The sequence below is a fragment of the Triturus cristatus genome, chromosome 4_1 (genome assembly GCF_964204655.1).
Source record: "Triturus cristatus chromosome 4_1, aTriCri1.1, whole genome shotgun sequence".
Taxonomy (NCBI): Eukaryota; Metazoa; Chordata; class Amphibia; order Caudata; family Salamandridae; genus Triturus; species Triturus cristatus.
In genome coordinates this window covers 253,791,289-253,808,684 of record NC_140585.1, presented here as the reverse complement: position 1 = coordinate 253,808,684, position 17,396 = coordinate 253,791,289, and positions in this window count along the sequence as shown.

Below are 17,396 nucleotides of genomic sequence, written 5' to 3'. Positions count from 1 at the left end.
GTCTCCTCAGTAGGAAATGCTTTTAGTTTTTTACTTTGATTCCATCAAGAAGGTATTCAGATATGTCACACATTTGCCATAAATTCTGAATGTTAGCACTCTAGTTGCTCATTAGATCACTGTAGTAAAGCTACTGCTCACCACGGAAGTCTGCTGCTGATATTAAAAGTGCATGTTTCAGTCTGCATATCAGAATTTTTTCATGAAATAGAAGAGGATTTGAGAAGTCACTCAAAATGTGCCCTAATTTTTCTTTCTTCAGCACTAATCCTAATTTCTATGGCAAAATGAACCCCCTCATTGTGTTCCTTTTTAAATTAAATGTTTTAAGTGTTACCAGTTTATTCCAATCAAGATGGCTTCATGTGTGCCATACTTGTGTCATAAGTAAGACAGTAAGTGCTCTAGTTGTTCTTAAGAACTCTGTGGGACATTCTGTCATTGGGCTATACTTGGGCTACATCTGGGTGATATTTGGGCTACATTTGGGCTCTTTTGTCTCTGGTGGCCATCTTGGGAGATTTATTTGTTATGAAGTTTCCTAATTTCCTCATTTACTGCAGTCTCCTCAGTAGGAAAAACGTTCAGTTTTTTACTTTGGTTCCATCAAGAAGGCATTCAGATGTGTCACACATTTGCCATAAATTCTGAATGTTAGCACTCTAGTTGCTCATTAGATCACTGTAGTAAAGCTACTGCTCACCAGCGAAGTCTGCTGCTGGTATTAAAAGTTCATGTTTCCGTCTGCATGTCAGAATTTTTTTATGAAATAGAAGAGGATTTGAGAAGTCAAAATGTGCCCTAATTGTTCTTTCTGCAGCACTAATCATAATTTTTATGGCAAAATGAACCCCCTCATTTTGTTCCTTTGTAAATTAAATGTTTTAAGTGTTACCACTTTATTCCAATCAAGATGGCTTCAGGTGTGCCATACTTTTGTCATAAGTAAGACTGTTAGTGCTCTAGTTGTTCGTTAGAACACTCTGGGACATTCTGTCATTGGGCCATACTTGGGCTACATCTGGGTGATATTTGGGCTACATTTGGGCTCTTTTGTCTCTGTTGGCCATCTTGGGAGATTTATTTGTTATGAAGTTACCTAATTTCCTCATTTACTGCAGTCTCCTCAGTAGGAAATACTTTCAGTTTTTTACTTTGGTTCCATCAAGAAGGCATTCAGATGTGTCACACATTTGCCATAAATTCTGAATGTTAGCACTCTAGTTGCTCATTAGATCACTGTAGTAAAGCTACTGCTCACCAGGGAAGTCTGCTGCTGGTATTGAAAGTGCATGTTTCAGTCTGCATGTCAGACTTTTTTAATGAAATAGAAGAGGATTTGAGAAGTCACTCAAAATGTGCCCTAATTTTTCTTTCTGCAGCACTAATCATACTTTCTATGGCAAAATGAACCCCCTCATTGTGTTCCTTTTTAAATTAAATGTTTTAAGAGTTACCACTTTATTCCAATCAAGATGGCTTCAGGTGTGCAACACGTTTGTCATAAGTAGGACTGTTAGCGCTCTAGTTGTTCTTTAGTACACTCTGGGAAGCTGCAGTAGAACACAAAGGAATCAACTGACAGTCTCTGCCCTTGTTGGATGTACATGTTTTACTGAGAATGCCAGACGTCATTCTCACATGACTGAGAAAGATAATGTGAATTTACAGAAAATATGCTCTCAGTTTAGCTTACAGATCACCTTCCAAACCTCTGTGGGAAAAGCATGAGAAAATAGTTTTCTCTCAAACATGATTCATGAACTCACAGCAGAAGGCTTTTTCACATGGCAAAATCACCTTAGAACACACCACAATTCCTAAAATGAGTATTGTACCATCAACAAATGATTTATAATGTAACTAAAGTCTTAACACCTTCTATTAACTGCAATGCTTTTTAATGAGGTGCTATCATGTATATTGGTCCCAAGATGGCCGCCAACACTTCTTGGATGAAGTACTGACAGCCAATCAGATCTCACGATGAGATGTGTGGTTAGGCTCCGCCCAGATATATCTATCTTTTTAACTCTAATTTTCTCAGGAACTACTGAACTGATTTACACCATTTAAGCAAAAGGCACGAGTCTGAACAGAGGACTGCCTCTTTGCCAAATTTGGTGTAATTCCGTTCAGCAGTTCTGGCTGTAGCTGCGTCAACAGGTCCTATGGGAAAATGCATGGGGAAAACGCGTTTTGGGACCCCCCTTTTTTCTCGGCCCCCGCTTGACGAATCACCATGAAATTTTCAGGATAGGAGCGTACCAGAGCTGGCCAAAGGTTTGGAAAATTTCGTGAAGATTCGTCAACGGCGCCAACGTTATTCCAAATAGAATGTTGCAGATTTCCTATGGAAAATAGGGCCTAACTATAACTACCTACTCCCAACTTAAAACGCGCCACGGGGCGCGTTTGCACAGTGGTGAAGGTAGGGGGCGGGGCCTGAGGTGATACTGTGCAAACACGCCCTGTGGCGCGTTTTAAGTTGGGGAATTCAGTCCTCTTCAATCGAGAGGTCCCCTAGGGGCCAACTAGCCCACCAGGTACCTCCAGTAAGCGCCATGGAGCTGCGTTGCAGAGTGTTGTAAAAGGGGCGTGGCCTCTGAACACCTCTCTGCAACGCAGCTCCCTGGCGTATACTGGAGGTACCTGGTGGCTAGTTGGCCGCCAGGGAACCTCAGGATTCAAGGGGACTTAATCCCCCAACTTAAAACACGCCACGGGGCGCGTTTGCACAGTGGTGAAGGTAGGGGGCGGGGCCTGAGGTGATATGTGTGCAAACACGCCCTGTGGCGCGTTTTAAGTTGGGGAATTAATTCCTCTTCAATCCAGAGGTCCCCTAGGGGCCAACTAACCCACCAGGTACCTCCAGGAAGCGCCATGGAGCTGCGTTGCAGAGTGTTGTAAAAAGGGGCCGGGCCTCTGAACACCTCTCTGCAACGCAGCTCCCTGACGCATACTCGAGGTACCTGGTGGGCTAGTTGGCCCCCAGGGGACCGCAGGATTAAAGAGAAATTAATTCCCCAACTTAAAACACGACACAGGGCGTGTTTGCACACATCCCCTCAGGCCCCGCCCCCTTCCTTTACCATTGTACAAATATTCCTCTAAAATCAGCCGAACTACGAATTCCAATTTACTCACCTGTTATGAGGAGAGATCCCAGGGCTGCATCTTTTAGCCCAGCACTGACCCTGAAAAATAATTCTAAGCGTACTTACTATTAGCTTGTATTTCCTTCCATAGGAATCCATTGTGTGGTTTTCAGCAGAAAAGTTTCTAAGTGTCCATTTTTGAAACTTACAAATATTCCTCTAAAATCATCCTAACTACGAATTCCCATTTACTCACCTGTTATCAGGAGTGAACCCAGTGCTGCAAGGTTCATCTCAGACATCCCGTACCTTCCCCGAACAAAAAGATGACATTGATAAGGTTTTTCATGAAAACTTCATGGATAAGTCTAGGAGTGAACAGAAGGGCGAAACTGCACACTAAAATAGAAGCTAAGGATATTCATAAAGAGCAAGCAAGACACCCTGCGAAGGGCACCCTCGAAACAGTGATAAAGAAGGGTCAACTTCAAAGGCAAATTCGAAGGTTTTCAATTGGGAAATCAAGCAGCCTGCAGATAGTAGAGAAGAAATTATATTGCACACAACACCAGACAGCAAGGAACATCAAAACAAATCCCACACCAGCAGAATCCCCACACAGGACACTGTGATCAAAAACGATAGCGAGGACAACCCGCAGTTGTCAATAAAATTCACACGAAAAGAAAAAAACAGCCGCAGAAGCAGGAACAAAGCGTTGCCATAACAACGCAACGCAAACGTGGTGACGTCATGGCAACCATAAACGCTTCCTATTAACAACGTCTTCCGAGAAAGGAAGTGCTGGAACGACGAAGGACAGAGACGGAAAATACAGAGGAGAGGAAACAACCCTGACCGCCAAAGAGCCAAACCGGTATGAACAATACTCGTAACTATTCAAGTCAGGGACCCTCAAACAACTTGCACGGATGCATGAAATAATACGTGTGCCCCATAGTCCCGCGAAGCACCAAAGCAGGTTACTTGGTAACCAAACATGGCCTCCCATCGTAAACAAAGTCTCGTTGAATTACCGATTGCATGCCGATCACAAATGGACAGAAATGCACGGATGCATGGAATATCACGTGCGCTTGATAGTCCCGCAAAGCACGAAACTTAGTCACTTTGAAACATAACTCGGCAACTCCACAAGGTCCCTCATTGCAAACACAGTCTCGCTGCACCATTGAATGCATGCCGATCACAAACGGACAGAAAAATTCGCCGCACAAAATGCCAAAACAAAGCACAACGGGCACGTCCTGTAAAAGCCGGATTAAAGCACCAACCGGTGTATATAGACCCACGCATGACACATCACAAACGGGGTAATTAGCTTTTAAAACCAGTCTGCACATAAACGCCCAACGGAGCTGTTTCAACCTCCCTTTTTTTATCCAATAGATCAACAAAGAAGCCAGTAAACATTCAAAATACCCATTTAGTCCAACTCCAAAAGAAAGGAAAGGTACGTGAAGCCACAGTTAAAAGGAAAAACTAAGGCTATAACTTCATTTAAAAATGGAATATATAGCGTCAGAAAGCTGACAGTGATATAGAGATATTTCCCTTGTATTTCGCAGGTTAAGGATAGCGCAAGCAACTCTTACCTGACAGCACGTAAGTTCCCCTTTTTAAACCAACCTTTTAATAAAACTTTTAAGTGAATGCTCAGCGAATTAACAGAGTACACTTATAAACTACTTTAATATCACATTCCTTTATGACATATATATTATTGATTTTTTCAGAAAAAGATGTCCTATGGAATAATAACCAAGCCCTGATGAAGACCTTAGAAAGGCAATAAAAAGGTCCTTAGCAGGAAAGGTCGAAACGCGTCGGCTAACAGAACATGAAAATATATTGGGGATAAAACCACACAATAACGCCCCGTGAAGAGCCAAATTCAAACATCTAGTCAACGCTCTCTAGCTCCAATTTGGGATAATATATTTTTCTCTTATTATATTTTAGGACCGAACCAATCATATAATGTGGAGGCAATAATGACTTTATATGCCACCCTATCTAACAAAGAGGATATCTGAGTACTGTTTTGATTTAGGTATCAATTTTGCACATTTATGTATGTCGTTACAATGTTGTGCTGGAAAAGTGAAATTTATTTCATTGTCACACTGAGAAATTTATATTTGTGATATATATGTGTTTTGTTGTCACACTGTATTGTCGAAAAAGTGAATATTTGGAGATTTATGTTTGTCACATTGAGAAAGTGTTCACCAAGTCAACTAAATATATGAAATCATATTCTACTCGCAGTCAATAAACAGATCTGCTGAGATCAAAGTGATATTGTGATCCATGGTGTCAGAGGTATTTGCTGTTATATAAGTATTACCCAGATTCCGGCCTCTGAAAACCTCATTGAATCCCCCCTCATATTATATACTCACCTTTTGAGTAGGCACCAGCCTACAAGGGTTCAGGTAGAACAACTTACCTAGAAGAAATAAAAAACTCCCGTCACCTAGTTACAAGAGATATAGTAGTGACGAACAACTTGTGAACACGTCTATGTGGTGATGTAATCCCGCACATCATAGAAATAAACACTTTAGTGGAACTTACACACACGAACACAAGGCGCCCAGTCACCACAGTTTTTAAGCCAAACAGGCCAAATGATAGAACCAAAAACTCTGAGTATCAGAGAGGAAGATATCGAAGAACTTCTAAAACGTCCTTCTACATTCAATCTAGGCAACAATTCCACAAACGTTGCCCAACAATCAGAATTAGAAAAGATAACAAGACTAAAGAAAAAACAAATAAGGACAGCTCTACACGGCGAAGTCCTCTTGGAACATCTACGAGCCGGTACAATACCATCCGGGCTTCAAGTAAAAAACATCCCAGTAATATTCACAGATGTACCTGAATATCTGGAAGGATTTAGCCACATAGGAACCAAATGCTCTAGAGACTGGATGTTTCACTCCATCAAAACAGCAGAACGATTAAGCCAAAGGGAGTTAGAACTAATTAAAGAACTGGAAGAGGCTTTTCTTACAAACACAGCAATAGAAAACGCACAAGCGTTATTGTCCAAATTGGAAAAGGAAAACGCAACTTTAAAAAAAAACACAGAAGATGCCAAAAGAATAAAACTCCAAAAAGACATAACTAACTTTGCTGAAACTAGAGTTTACCCCTATTTGGAGAAAGAATTCTACAAACAACCACAAAATACCGTAGCATTGAGAACATACGGAGGGAGGAGTAAGAGACGTTTTCTTACATTCTCCGACGGTACATCATCCTCTGGAACATCAAGTGAAAGTGAGGGGTCGTCGACACCCAGAAACAACCAACAAAGACCATTTTACCAGCCTGCTCCTTTTTTAGACAGAGAAAGCAATCGCCCACGAGGCAGGTCACGAGCCAACAGATGGTTCAACCCCCACCCGAATCAATACCAGGGAGAGATCACCACCCGGAGGAACGTGTATCGGTGGTAACGAGGGAACAAGACTGTATCTATAATCTATCAGATTACGTCTTAAATACGGATGAAATTCAAGTATTACAAAAGGGTCTATCATTCATTCCCACAGTGAAACCAGACATGATTCAAACTAAGATGGAAATAATCCAACTGTTCCGAAAAATGAGGTTAAAAATCTTTTTTTCCGAAAACGAATCAACGGCATCCCGAAATTTTTCAGGCTTGAAAAATCCCTCCACTTTTTTCCCAAGTACCAATAACATGCCTACAGAACTCATAACTTTTGAAAAAAATGTCCTACGAGACCTGAACAATCTTGAGAAAAAGAAAACTTTCATTAAATGGAACCTCACCAAAGATGAAAATAAGGCATTGGAACAATTAAAAGCAAACACAAACCTTATCATAAAGCCGGCGGATAAAGGGGGTGGAATTGTCATCTGGCCCCGCGAAAAATATGAGTCAGAAGTAGAGCGCCAACTAGCCGATCCCAGATATTATCGAAAGACAACAGAAGACTGGAACAGAAAAATCATGGACAAACTCACTCCAATCATACATATTGGAGAAGAAGAGGGATGGCTATCTAAAAAAGAAGCAGAATTTTTAACAAACAAGAACCCCCGGACACCTTTAATGTATGTTCTCCCAAAGGTGCATAAAGACTCTCATAATCCACCAGGCCGCCCGATCATTTCGGGGGTTAACTCTATTCTTGAAAGACCGGCAAAATACGTGGACACCTTTTTAAAACCTCTAGTCTGCAGTATTCCCAGCTACATTAAAGACACAACGCAAGCCATCAATTTTTTGGAGGATTTCCCGTTCGAAGAAGAAAAAGAACTCTTGGTTACACTCGATATTGTGAGTTTATACTCCAACATCCCCCAAGAGGCAGGCCTGGAAGCCATGCAAATATTCCTGGACAAACGAAGTAGGCCACACAACGTACCCACCATCTATTTAATACAACTGGCGGAAATATGCCTGAAACACAATTTTTTCAACTTTAATGACACTCAATTTCTCCAGATCATGGGCACTGCGATGGGTTGTCCATTTGCCCCAGAGATGGCCATAATGTTTATGGCCCTCTATGAAGATAAATGGATTTTCAACAATAACCCACACGACGGCCATATCAAAATATGGCGTCGTTACATCGATGATGTGTTTTTACTGTGGAGAGGCAACATACAACAACTTGAGAATTTCGTGACTTGGCTGAATGATAGAAATCCAAACATTCAATTCACTGTCAGTCACAGCAACGTGGAAATGAATTTCTTAGACCTCCTTATCAAACACGAAGAGGGACACATCTATACAACACTTTATACAAAAACCACTGATAGAAACACCTTCCTGCATTTCTCCAGCTTTCATCAAAGAAATTTACGAGAGAATCTACCCTTTAGTCAGTTCTTAAGGATTAGGCGAAACTGCACCAAAAGAGAAGACTACTTCAAGAACGCGACAACATTACTAGAGAAACTGGTGGAGAGAAATTACCCAAAAAAACTACTGAAAAAAGCGCTGAAGCGAGCATGGTACACGCCACGAGACGCGCTCCTCACCACCAAGAAAGAAGAAAAAACCACACCACTTGTATGTGTCACCACCTTCTCAGGTCAGACCACAGAAATGCAAAAAATTATCAGGATAAACTGGCACACAATAAACAGTATACCATCCCTCACACAGATTCCAATATTTGCCCTGAAGAAAAATATGAGCATCAGAGAAAAATTGGTACGAGCAAATACTACCATAAGGCAATCACAAATCAATCTACGATCCATGCTCTCACTTCCGCCCATAAAAGGACACAAAAAATGTGGCAATTGCACTTCATGCGACAGCACCATAGAAGGAACTAGATTCACGTATGGAGAAAAATACATCAAACATGAAGACTTCACTAACTGCAATACCCACAATGTGGTATACTGTATCACTTGCCCATGTCCATTGGCATACATTGGGAAAACCACACAACCAATCAAAAATCGCATTTCCCAACATCGATCCAGGATAAAGTGTAAAGTATTGACCGCCCCCATGGTCAATCACTGCATTGAAAAAAACCACAGCCCGAAAGACCTAAAATGGACAGTCCTCCGCAACATACGAGGGACCAACATTGATGCAATTCTATCCAAAAGTGAAGCAAAAATGATTATGTTTCTGGGAACCATTGTGAACGGAATGAACGAAATGACAGAATTAACGCACATTACCTAGAAGGACAATAACATTAACTTCCTCGCTGAGAAGCGGAGTTGAAGGTTCATCTCAGACATCCCGTACCTTCCCCGAACAAAAAGATGACATTGATAAGGTTTTTCATGAAAACTTCATGGATAAGTCTAGGAGTGAACAGAAGGGCGAAACTGCACACTAAAATAGAAGCTAAGGATATTCATAAAGAGCAAGCAAGACACCCTGCGAAGGGCACCCTCGAAACAGTGATAAAGAAGGGTCAACTTCAAAGGCAAATTCGAAGGTTTTCAATTGGGAAATCAAGCAGCCTGCAGATAGTAGAGAAGAAATTATATTGCACACAACACCAGACAGCAAGGAACATCAAAACAAATCCCACACCAGCAGAATCCCCACACAGGACACTGTGATCAAAAACGATAGCGAGGACAACCCACAGTTGTCAATAAAATTCACACGAAAAGAAAAAAACAGCCGCAGAAGCAGGAACAAAGCGTTGCCATAACAACGCAACGCAAACGTGGTGACGTCATGGCAACCATAAACGCTTCCTATTAACAACGTCTTCCGAGAAAGGAAGTGCTGGAACGACGAAGGACAGAGACGGAAAATACAGAGGAGAGGAAACAACCCTGACCGCCAAAGAGCCAAACCGGTATGAACAATACTCGTAACTATTCAAGTCAGGGACCCTCAAACAACTTGCACGGATGCATGAAATAATACGTGTGCCCCATAGTCCCGCGAAGCACCAAAGCAGGTTACTTGGTAACCAAACATGGCCTCCCATCGTAAACAAAGTCTCGTTGAATTACCGATTGCATGCCGATCACAAATGGACAGAAATGCACGGATGCATGGAATATCACGTGCGCTTGATAGTCCCGCAAAGCACGAAACTTAGTCACTTTGAAACATAACTCGGCAACTCCACAAGGTCCCTCATTGCAAACACAGTCTCGCTGCACCATTGAATGCATGCCGATCACAAACGGACAGAAAAATTCGCCGCACAAAATGCCAAAACAAAGCACAACGGGCACGTCCTGTAAAAGCCGGATTAAAGCACCAACCGGTGTATATAGACCCACGCATGACACATCACAAACGGGGTAATTAGCTTTTAAAACCAGTCTGCACATAAACGCCCAACGGAGCTGTTTCAACCTCCCTTTTTTTATCCAATAGATCAACAAAGAAGCCAGTAAACATTCAAAATACCCATTTAGTCCAACTCCAAAAGAAAGGAAAGGTACGTGAAGCCACAGTTAAAAGGAAAAACTAAGGCTATAACTTCATTTAAAAATGGAATATATAGCGTCAGAAAGCTGACAGTGATATAGAGATATTTCCCTTGTATTTCGCAGGTTAAGGATAGCGCAAGCAACTCTTACCTGACAGCACGTAAGTTCCCCTTTTTAAACCAACCTTTTAATAAAACTTTTAAGTGAATGCTCAGCGAATTAACAGAGTACACTTATAAACTACTTTAATATCACATTCCTTTATGACATATATATTATTGATTTTTTCAGAAAAAGATGTCCTATGGAATAATAACCAAGCCCTGATGAAGACCTTAGAAAGGCAATAAAAAGGTCCTTAGCAGGAAAGGTCGAAACGCGTCGGCTAACAGAACATGAAAATATATTGGGGATAAAACCACACAATAACGCCCCGTGAAGAGCCAAATTCAAACATCTAGTCAACGCTCTCTAGCTCCAATTTGGGATAATATATTTTTCTCTTATTATATTTTAGGACCGAACCAATCATATAATGTGGAGGCAATAATGACTTTATATGCCACCCTATCTAACAAAGAGGATATCTGAGTACTGTTTTGATTTAGGTATCAATTTTGCACATTTATGTATGTCGTTACAATGTTGTGCTGGAAAAGTGAAATTTATTTCATTGTCACACTGAGAAATTTATATTTGTGATATATATGTGTTTTGTTGTCACACTGTATTGTCGAAAAAGTGAATATTTGGAGATTTATGTTTGTCACATTGAGAAAGTGTTCACCAAGTCAACTAAATATATGAAATCATATTCTACTCGCAGTCAATAAACAGATCTGCTGAGATCAAAGTGATATTGTGATCCATGGTGTCAGAGGTATTTGCTGTTATATAAGCATCTTTTAGACCAGCACTGACCCTGAAAAGTAATTTTAAGCGTACTTAACAGTAACTTGCATTTCCTTCCGTAGGAATCCATTGTGTGCTTTTAAGTAGAAAAGTTTCCTAGGGCCATATGTAGGTGGCCTAACATTTACCACTTCATAAATACCGAATTTTACCGATTCGGTATTTATGAAGTGGTAAATGCTATGTAGGTAATCCATCGGTAATATTTACTGATTCGGAATGGGCCGGTATTTTAGAATCGGTATTTACCGATTCGGTAATGGTAACTGGCTTCCCATTGATTCCTATGGGCCAGGAGGCCCATAGGAATCAATGGGAAGCCAGTTACCATTACCGAATCGGAAAATACCGATTCGGTAATGGGGGGAGCACAATCAAGGGTGGCAGGGTGTCACAGTGACACCCTGTTGCACCCCTGATTCCTGCATGTGTGCACATGTGGCACACATACATGCCCTAAGGGCATGTATGTCTGCCACATTGCACACTTCTAAGTGCAAAAAAATGCTCTTTCAAAGCCATTCTTCATTTACCACCAACTTTCAGTTGGTGGTAAATAACGAATCCACACAACACCCACACACTCCCCCTACATCTCGTTTCAGGATTCGGTATTTACCGAATCGGTAAAATTACCGATTCGGTAATTTTACCGATTCGGTAAATTACCGAATCCTGAAATGTGCCCCCTACATACCAAAAGCCTGAATACCGGTCGGTAACAGGATTTTTACCGAAAATCGGCCGTTACTGACCGGTATTGGGCTTCCTACATATGGCCCCAAGTGTCTATTTTCACAAACTAAAAATATTCCTAAAAAATCGTCTGTATGACTTAAACACATTCCTTCAACTGTTTACAGGAGATTCACCTGTGCTGGATCCAGGATCCACCACTGAGTAAGAAAAAGTAACGATAACACTACTTACCTGCTAAGTGAATTTTCTGCCATAGGATAACATTGGTGATTCTATGTGAAACATTTTTTAAGTGTCAACTTTTAAAATACAATAATAATCCTTAAAAATCACTACTGCAACCAAAACGCTTTTACTCAACTGTTTACAGGAGATGTCCAAGGACTGAATCTAGCATCCAGTCCTGTGGTTAGAAAAGTTATCCATAAAGTAACTAATTGCATTTAACTAGAAATTCACATTGAGTTCAATGTTGCTTTGTGTTTGAAATTGGGTTGCCCATTGCAACAACTGTAACTACTGTACTTAAAAGTCTATTGCCTATTTTCAAAGTATTTAAACTAAAGTAATTCATTCTGAGAAAGTATATTTCGTATTGTAATGTATAATGTAATTAAAAAAATAAAATATCTAAAAATAAACAGTTTAAACAAAGTAGTAAATCAGTATAAAAAAAAATCAGTATAACAATACATTAAAAATTATCATTTACAAAACCTTTGAAATTCACTGAAAAAACTATAGGTTTCAGGCCTGATATAGTTAGGAATTAGTATTTAAAAAACCTTTGAAATTCACTGGAAAAAAATCATAGGTTTCAGGCCTGATATAGTTAGGAATTAGCATTTAATAAACCTTTGAAATTCACTGAAAATACCATAGGTTTCAGGCCTGATATAGTTAGGAATTAGTATTTAAAAAACCTTTGAAATTCACTGGAAAAAAATCATAGGTTTCAGGCCTGATATAGTTAGGAATTAGCATTTAATAAACCTTTGAAATTCACTGAAAATACCATAGGTTTCAGGCCTGATATAGTTAGGAATTAGTATTTAAAAAACCTTTGAAATTCACTGGAAAAAAATCATAGGTTTCAGGCCTGATATAGTTAGGAATTAGCATTTGAAAAACCTTAGAAATTCACTGAAAAAACAATAGGTTTTAGGGATGTTATAGTTAGCTGGACATTTCACTCGAACAAAACCATTGAAATTCCTCTGATATAGTTAGTTGTACTAACTACATCTCACGCGCCCGCAATCCACTGCTGATGATGTCACATATTACATCATTCATGACATGGTCAGTGACATCACTGATGACATCTCAAATGACATCACTGATGACATCACTGATGACATCATCCACGTGACAATCAGATGCACCTCATTATACACTAGTATAACCTTTCATCACTCACTGTAAAATAGAGAGTGCCAGATTTAAAACCATTGACACACCAATACAAGTTTCTAAACACCCACTCAGTGATTCCTAGATCTATACACACATTTAATCACTTACCTATAGATTCACTCATACATGCTGTCAATGATCAATAGAACACTATCAAATATACTTATACACCTATATCGACATTACACACCAGCACACATCCTAATCACTTATGAAGTCATCCTACTCACTTATGCAAACAATGGATCATACTTACTTTTACTTAGCTATACACTTATAAAAACACCACTTCACTATTCATATAGATAATAGCTCATACTTAGTGTGTTTTAAAATCACTATTACAACTATACAGTTATCAATACAGTCACTCATACAATCACTGAGTCTTATGTATACTTATTTATATACAACGACTAACACATACACTGGCTTTTATTTTTCTAGTTTGTTGGACATGTACCATTGAGACATATATTTGCTCATCACCACACCCATAAAGATATTCACTCACCCAAACAACTGTTATAACATGTAGTTTTAACTTCATATACCTACTGAATCAACTATTCACAAATCTTTGGGCAGTCACACCCCCCCCACCGAACCACACACACATTCACTCTCCCATACAAATATTCAATAAATAATATAGACTTTCACGTAGCTAGTAACCAACTAGTGCAGCAGTTTACACAACAACTGACAAAGTGATACAGATATTCACACAGTTTAGTCACTATCCAATATATTTAGTGAGACACTATAAATTAGTCAAGTAAACAGTCACTCACACTGCTACTAAATCCGCCATCCAGATATTTATATTTATATATCCACTCATTCTTCAATGCAAATTGCTATATATATAATACATATTTAAATAACGAACCAAACCACATTCTCTGGTTGATGTCATCAGTGATGTCATCAGTGCTGTCATCAGTGATGTCATTTGAGATGTCATCAGTGATGTCACTGACCATGTCATGAATGATGTAATATGTGACATCATCAGCAGTGGATTGCGGGCACGTGAGATGTAGTTAGTACAACTAACTATATCGGAGGAATTTCAATGGTTTTGTTCGAGTGAAATGTCCAGCTAACTAGAACACCCCTAAAACCTATTGTTTTTTCAGTGAATTTCTAAGGTTTTTAAATGCTAATTCCTAACTATATCAGGCCTGAAACCTATGGTATTTTCAGTGAATATATATATATATGTATATACATATATATTCACTTAAAAAACCATAGGTTTCACACATGTTATAGTTAGGTGGACATTTCACACGCAAAAAAACAATGAAATTCCCCCGTTATAGTTAGTTCAGATAACTATAACTCGCGCGCCCGCTATCCACTGCTAATGACGTCACATATTACATCACTCATAACATGGTCAGTGGCATCACTCATGACATCACTGATGACATCATCCTTTTGATACAGTGGCGGTCGCGTGAGTTATAGTTATCTGAACTAACTATAACGGGGGAATTTCATTGATTTTTTGCGAGTGAAATGTCCACCTAACTATAACATGTGTGAAACCTATGGTTTTTTAAGTGAATTTGCAAGGTTTTTTAAATGCTAATTCCTAACTATAACGTGTGTGAAACCTATGGTTTTTGCAGTGAATTTGTACGGTTTTTTAAATGCTAAGTTATGTATTTATTATTATATTTGTTATATATTTATTTTACAATAAACTACGTATAATTTTTTTTTTTTTTAATGGTTTTTCACCCCGCGATTTTTTTTTTTTATTAAAATGTTTTTTTCTGCCTTCGTGGTCCTTCAGGGACCCCCTGACAAAGGCTAGGGGGTCAGGAACTCTCTACCCTGCCCCCTTTTCACGTTCTCCACCTTTCTTTTTCACTGTCACACATACAACACACAAAATGGCGGCCGACACTTCCTGATTTCGACCGATTCGAATGTTGACTGACATAAATTCACCAATCAGAATTACGCTTGCGCACGTTAGGGTGCGCGCACCGTGCGCGTACGGTGCGCGTACGGTGCGTGGCTATAGATATGTATGTGCTTTTAACTGCAATTTTCTCAGGAACTACTGAACAGATTGACTCCATATATGCAAAAGGCACATGCCTGACCTGAGGACTACCTCTCTGTCAAATTTCAAGTAATTCTGTTCAGCCGTTCGGGCTGTACCTTCGACTAAAGGTCCTATGGGAAAATGCATGGGGAAAACGTGTTTTGGGACCCCCCTTTTTTCTCAGCCCCCGCTTGACAAATCACCCCGAGACTTTCAGGGTAGGAGCTGAGCGGAGCGCCCCATTAGTTTTGAAAATTTTGCGAGGATTCGTCAACCGGCGCGAAAGTTATTCAAAATAGATTTTTCAGATTTCCTATGGAAACACGGTCCTAACTATAACTATCTACTGGCGACATAATGTGTATATGTGTATATTTATATGTATATGTCTTTTGTTCCTAATGGGCTGGTTTTTAAGCTTAATTTTTTGTCGGATTTTATTTTAGGCACAAAGGGCCATATGTAGGTAACATACTATTTACCGATTCATAAATACCGAATTTTACCGATTCGGTATTTAAGAATCGGTAAATAGCATGTAGGTAAAAAATCGGTAAATTTTACAGATTCGGAAAGATTCGGTATTACTGATTCGGTATTTACCGAATCGGTAATGAGGCATACCTTTGCGCCTGGAGGCCCATAGGAATCAATGGGAAGCCATTCACCATTACCGATTCGGTAAATACCGAATCGGTAATAGGGGGAGCATATTCAAGGGTGGCAGGGTGTCACATTGACACCCTGTTGCACCCCTGAATCGTGCATGTGTACACATGTGGCGCACATACATGCCCTAAGGGCATGTATGTCTGCCACATGGCACTGTCAAAACAGCAAAAAATAGATTTTTGAAAGGTATTCGATATTTATCACCAACCTGTATTTGGTGGTAAATACCGAATCCTGAATACAATAAAACACTCACTTGAGTGCTCCCTACATATGATTTAAGGATTCGGTAATTTACTGAATCTGTATTTTACCGATCCATTACCGATTCGGTAAATTACTGAATCCTTAAATCATGCCTCCTACATCTCAAATGCCTAAATACCGGTCGGTAACGGGATATTTACCGAATTTCGGCCGTTACCGACCGGTATTTAGCTACCTACATATGGCCCAAAATGCGATGTGACTGGAATAGGGCCTGTGGAAGAGAAGAGTCGTGACAACACGGCTGCTATTTTGTCAATATGTTGACTGCGTTTCTCTCCTCGGAGAAATCCATTTTCATGCCAGATGCCGTTGGGACGAGCGCTACCAAAGTATTTGATGTCAGTGACAGACTCACTTTTAAGATAACAGGAGTTCTGTCTTCAAAAGGGATCCTTCTTTTAGCGCCCGTGGCACAATAAAAAAAAAGTGTACGGTTTGAATCCGAGTCCTTCTGTGTACAATTACTGCTTTAAAAATGCTGCTTTGCTGTCTCCACTGGAGGAGTCCCCCGGGGTCACTTTGCATAACAAAGGACTGGGACGTGGACCCCTCACTCCCGGGAAGTTCTGCCGCGCGGGTAGAAAGGCAAATCCTGGAGGAAGTTTTCTTCGGGGCATCGATGCCTCTGCACTTACTATGAGGTCTTCTTCATCCGGGGTCTGCCTGCTGACTCTCTCGAGCCGGGGGCTCCCTCTTCCCTCTGAGGTGGAGACAGGAAGTCTAAAGACTGGGCTGAGGCTGGGAGGGTTTGAAGGGAGCTGGCTAGAACATTATGTTTAAAAAATCAAGTGTGTGAGGCGTAAGTTTATGATGGTGGCTATTAAACATTTAAGGGCCCAAATTCTTACATTTGATGACTCGGAAAAGGTAGAAATCGCCCCATTCTCTTTTCTATTGGGAACAATGCAGACCGGAGGTTCGTCAAGAGCTCATCCCGTCCATGGGTTAGGGCAGTGCCCCCCTAACATTTTACCAGTGGTCTTCAGGAAAGAAAGAACAAATGTAAACATTCTGATGCTGGATTGACTCCTTGTGAATCCTCACTCAGAGCTGCTAGGCCTGAGAATGAGGCTAAATATGACGATGGTTCACGAACAAAAAGGCGTTGGCTAACATGGTAACGTTAAAGCAAATGCATGCAATTTCTCAGTTGCAAGATAATCGAAGTTTAAGCCCCATCCTCCCTTTGCTTTAGGATCTCAAAACAAAAACACAATTCTAACCATGGCTATTAACCCCATCACCCACGACACCCTCAAACTGACCACAATCAGGAAGATAGCGTCCATAAAATGCATTGCTTGCCAGCACTTTAATAA